Below are 6,466 nucleotides of genomic sequence, written 5' to 3' on the forward strand. Positions count from 1 at the left end.
ATAAAACATGTAGATCACTGAATATGATATGTTTGATTACTTGCAATATAGAGATGGTAATATGTGGGAGGTACTAGTGAATGATTGTGGTTTAGTAAGAATTGATGTTAAGGTTTTTGATTCCCGAAGCATGCACATATAGTCTCTCATTATGCTAAGAAGTTGGAGCATGATTTATTATTGAGTGTCTTCCTTTGTGTGGAGGTCGGGGGTGCGATGGTTAACTTCTACCAGCCTCCCCCCTAGGGGCATGCGTAGTAGTACTTTGCTTCGAGGGCTAATAGACTTTTGCAATAAGTATGTGAGTTCTTTATGACTAATGTGAGTCTATGGATTATACGCACTCTCACCTTTCCGCAATTTGCTAGCATCTTCGGTACCGTGCATTCCAAACCTCGTGATATGATACGCTCTATCACACATAAGCCTCCTTATATTTTTCTCAAAACAGTCACCATACTTACCTATCATAGCATTTCCAGAGCCATCGTGAGATATATTGTCATTTAACTTCCATCATCATCATATATATACATGAGTTGAGCATTCATTGTCATATTGCTTTGCATGATCGTAAGATAGCTAGCATGATATTTTCATGGCTTGTCCTTTTTTGATATCTTTTTAATTGACTTCTTTTTGTTGTTATCAGTTGTTTGTATCGTTTTCCCTCTGTTTCTATGCACATTTTTCATCTACAAATGAAATATTACGTTTATATATTTTGTTTTCTATTTTTCCCTTCGGTTCCTTTGTTTTCTCAACATTTTCCTTTGGTTTTTCTTTTTCTTCATTACAAATTTGGTTTTCTTTCATTTGTCTTTCTTTCTTCATTAGACTTTGGTATTCTATGTTTCTTTTGTTTTCTTCTTTTTTTTGTTTTCTTGTCTATTTTCATCATTTTTTTCCAACCCAAATTAACTTTTGTGAGTAAACATTCAACAATTTTTTATTCACTAGAAATCTTTTTTATACACTTTAAACAATTTCAAAATAAATGCTTACCAATCAAAAAAAGTGTCTTTATGTCTACTTTTTTCCATACACATTTTACATTCTTGTATATATGTAATACAGTTTTCTAATACATGTTTCACATATTTCAAATACAAGATTGACATTATTTGAATACATGGTCAATATTTTTTCCACACACATTTTAAACATTTTCTCAAATGCTTGATAAAATTTTCCAAATACAAGATTAACATTTTTTGCCATACACATTTGCCATTTTTCAAATGCTTGATTAAAATATTTTCAAATACAGTATTTGCCTTTTGTCAGTACATGCTAAACATTTTTTCTATACATAATTAACATTTTCAAATTCTTGATTAACATTTTTTTAATGCAAGATTAATTTTTTTTAAATGCTTGATTAGCATTTCTTGAATACATTATCAACCTTTTTCTTACACATTGTATTTTTTTTAATACATGAGAAAGATTTTTTATATAAACATTTAACTTTTGCAAATTCTTCATTAATATTTTTATCAAATGTTTTATATATAGTGTGTTTTGTACTATATATATATATATATATATATTCTTGACAAATTTCTCATTTTTAAATGCTTAATTAACATTAAGTAAAAACACGATCAATTTTTTCATACACATTGTATTTTTTTATACATGGGAAACATTTTTATATACACATATTTTTTCGTATACTTGAAAAATATTTTTTCTATACACATTATAATTTCAAAAATTCTTGACTTTTTTTTCAATTTTTAAGGTATCTAGGTGCCAGGGCTCCTTGTTTGGATCCTATCCGTTAACACATTTCCTACATATAAGTAATCACTAGTGCCTTCAAACTAATTTTCTTTCCATTTTCTGGTTGCATGCACTAGTACTCATGACAATTGATTGCATACTGGTTTCCAAAACAAATGCATGGGATTTATTGCCTCATAAAGGATTTATTTCTATAAGAATTTTACTACAGTCTTGTTAAAATACTTTGAACCCTCATACTTGGGTACGTATATAGCAAATAGTTTATTCTAGACTTTTGGTACCTACAAACACAGTCAATTTATTTCAAAGTGTATACAAATCCCCGCAAAAAATAGTGCGTAGTCAAGATATTTCCCTGCATATACATACCTCGATGTGAAATTTATTGATATATACCCATAAATGAAACTACCTTCTGACAGGTGGATACATGTACGTAAACTAAATACCTCGATAGATGATATATTACATTGCTATAAATATGAACTGTACAACATTACCCGATAGAGATATATTTGAGGTACAAATACTGGAGTAACATAATAGCTGGCATGATTATCACTTACCTCCAATAACTTTTACCATTCTACTTTCGAAGTGTTTTCCCTATACCTTAGTGTGTGTATATAGGGTCGTGCTATTCGTCACCCTGGGTGAGAAATAGTTATTCTTCACCCCCTCTCTGTTTTGACTTCAATGCACCGTATTTTTAGGTTTCTTACATTTTATCTTATTTCATACATACAAAGAGAACATAAGAAAATATATACTCGCCGTAAAAAATATTTTATGTTACGTAAAGTTACAAACGTAAAATCATACATAAAATGCGATATTTCTGGTCTTATAACCTATTTTTTTCATTTTCTTATATCGAATTTTACGTAGTGAGTCAATATGTATGTAACTATTTGTATTCCAAACGTAATTTATTTATGAAGCGATCGTAAGATTACCTTAGGTGAAAAATAACTGGGTGATGAATAGTATAAACACATTTTTCCCATACACATTTGTAATTTTTAAAATGGTTGATTAACATTTTTTCCAATAGAGTATTAACATTTATGGAATACATGCTTAACATTTTTTCTATGGAGAGTTAACATTTTTTATTTATGTTTTGTAATGTATATACATATTTGTGTACAAATTTATTATTTTTAAATGCTTGATTAAAAATTGTTAAATAGATGATCAACTTTTTCATACACATTGTATATTTTTTAGTACATGGGAAGCATATTTTATATATATAATTTTTTTATACATGAGAATTTTTTTCTATAATATTTTGCTATAATTCTTGATTGGTTTTTTTCATTTGTTTTTACATAAAGTGTGTTCGTAATATATAGAAAAAAGAAAGAAAAAATTATGTTTTTCTAGAAACACCTGTAACTTTATAAATACTTATAACAATTATAGATACATTGATTTGGACCTAAGATACAAGAAAATACAAAGTAACTCCTATGACTAATATTCACAAAAAAACTCCTATGACTAAGAATTACAATGAAATCACTTGAAAATAACTTCTTCACGGAATCTTTGCTTGAAGAAATACACCAAAGACTCGGTAAAAAGGCTGCAATTGGACAGGAGCAACGATATTGTCACTCTTTCACCCGCACGAACATTACCAATAATGGTTTTTGAAAGCACCTTGAGTCGTCCATCCAAAAAGATGGAAAGCTAATGTACTTGGGCCAGGGATGACCCCCTAGAAATGCCGGTCGTCGAATCACTATATCTTCACCATGGTTTCGATGAAAGATTTCACCTTCACAAAGAATCGAACCAACAAGAAAAGCTTGACACAGCAACATAAAATCATCAAATTTGAATAATCCGATTTGCGAGGACAGAAGACTTTCTAACCTCATGGCACCGCCAAAAAAACGAGAGAAAAATTATTCTCACAAACTATTATAATCACTAAGCGTTGACGAAGAACATATATGTCTTGAAGATCCGAGCCCCCTCCCCCCACCTCTCAGCGCCAAGATGGCAGCCGGAGGCAAGGGGGCCTAAAGAAAAAATTATGTTCTAAATAGGATTCAAACCTGCGCCGCTTTGAGCTCGGCAAACAGCTCAGGACACTCCCTGCAGCCCAGTTGGCCCATGCACAGGGGGCTGCGCGGGTGAGGGCTGTTCCTACGTCGTGTCGCATATTGTGAGATATAAACAACGATGCCGTGGGATGGCCCAGCAGGTATGTTCCTTCAATGCGCACTGTACATTCCTGTAGTTAGGGTTTTCCCTTTTTTTTAATTTTCTTTCGTTTTTGCTTATTAGGTTTTATTTGTTGTTCCATCGTTTTTGGGTTTTTGCTGTAGGTTCGTATAAGTCTGGGTTTTCTTTTTCTTATCCATTTTTTTCTTTTTTCCTTGGTTTTAATTTTTTTCACTGGTTTTATTCGGTTTTCCTTTCTTTGGGTTTATCATTCGTTATATTTATTTTTCTTTCTTTGTTATACTTTGGTTTCATTTGTTTCTTTCTTGGTTTCCTATGTTTCGTTCGGTTTTTTTGCTTTTCTTTTTGTGTCTTTGTCATTTTTTGTCACACATGTCTTCTTTCTTTTAGTACACAATATTTCTTAGAGCACATGCGAAAACATTTTATGATTCACTTTATACATTTTTCAAATGCATGATGTATATTTTTTAAAATACATGTCTGAATACATAGTAATATTTTTGCCAAATACATGTTGTACATCTTTTGAAGGGAAGTAAACATTTTTACCCTACGGGACCACTTTTTTTACATTATCTATTTTTTTAAATGTTCTGAACATGTTTTACAGTCGCTAGATTTTTTTAAATGCCATGTACTTTTTTAATGGCATTCCCTACTATCCATATTACTTGTCACTAAAACGAATGTATCTAGATGTATTTACGTATTAAGTACATCCATTTGAGTGACAAGTAATATGGATTGGAAGGAGTACAATTTTTTTATACAATGCAAAACTTTTTTTATGTTGTATATATATATTTTTGACAATGTCAGGAACCATTTTGGAAACTCGTGAACCATTCTTTAAAATGGTACATACATTTTTTCTGAAGATACAAACATTTTTAATATATCGTATACACATACTTTTAAAGGGCACATACTTTTTTTAACCACGCGACATTTTTTGTTGAACTAACATTTTTCCTACACATGACTACCATTTTTATTTACATGTTTAACATTTTCAATGTTTGATTAATATTTTAAAATTATTATGTAAAGTTCTTTTTTTATTATATATATAATATTATGAAGTATAAACAGAAGTAAACAAGGAAAAAGGAAAATAAAAATGTGAAGACAAACGAAAAGACATGCATGACATCATCATGATGCAACAACTGGTTACCGGGGCGGCCCAGTTCCCGCACCATGCAGTGAACCGTTCGTAGGCATTGCAGCGGGCGGCACATGGCGGCGCCCCAACGAGGGTTATACAGTATGTCCCTAAACGAAACACACCTTCTGTGTCTGAAACTAGGACGAGCCTCCTCTACAATGTTTGTTGATCGTTCAAATAGGCATTACACGGGCCTTCCCTCAGAGTGGACACGACCGAAAGCGATGACCCACACTATCACACGGTTGTAACCAAAAGGTTTAAATACTACTATAAAAGAAAAAAATGCTAAAAACATGCCAAAATTCCCATTGCAAAATATGTTAAAACTCTTCTAAACAAAAGGTAATCGACAACAATGATAAAAGTTACACCATCGATCATGCCACATAATGCTAGATCATTGTCTTCAGAATTTTAGTTAGATTAAAATTGGATCTTCTATAGCAAAAGGAAAAAAAAAAGGGACACATCCGACAGCGAGATTTATTGGTTGAACTAGATTCGATGGTGTTCACCATCTCAACAGTACTATAAAAGAAGAAAAAAGGTAAAAAAGAATATGCCAAAGTTTTCATTAAAAAATATGTTAAAACTCTTCTAAACAAAAGGATATAAAACAAAAAACAAATCAACAACAACGATAAAAGACACACCATCGGTCACGCCACAAAATGTTAGATCACTTTTTTCTTGGAATTTTAGTTAGATTAGCACATATGCCCGTGCGTTGCAACGGGAGAAATAATTAACGTGTCCTCCACAACAACGCAAAATAACAATAGCTGAATGATGCCACCCAACCGGGCCAGAAATGCCTATAAGTCGTACATTATAAACCATCACGTATGATATTTTTGGTACGATATTTGTACAACTGCTCTGATATTTAAAGGCCTAATTTTCAAATCCTACATACCAAGGCATTATTTGGAAGTTGGAGCAAGTTTTTGGAATTCACACGGAGTCGTAAATAAATCTTGCTAAATGTGTTTTAGCCCATCTCACCTCCCAAATCCACAATCGTGTCGTGCCCTCCTACCTCGTATGATTCCATTGTGTTATTAGTCCACATGCTTGTGTCATTTGTATTTGTTATGCAGAAATATATGTCGTGACCCCTCACCTCTTTGGATATTTAATTCGTAGGTATTAATTTATCTTTCCCTTTATGCCCACTGAATGAATGAGACACACACATCATCCTTTTTTTTTGTTCTTATTCTTGAGGCACATATATAAGTCTGTAAAATTTAGTATAAATGGCGAGGTGGTGCTATTTAACCGGGCAGCAAACCCATCTATCATATTTTTGCTCTTGGGAAGCTTGCCCAGTTTGACTTG

The sequence above is a fragment of the Triticum aestivum genome, chromosome 3B, assembly GCF_018294505.1.
Source record: "Triticum aestivum cultivar Chinese Spring chromosome 3B, IWGSC CS RefSeq v2.1, whole genome shotgun sequence".
NCBI classification, from domain to species: domain Eukaryota; kingdom Viridiplantae; phylum Streptophyta; class Magnoliopsida; order Poales; family Poaceae; genus Triticum; species Triticum aestivum.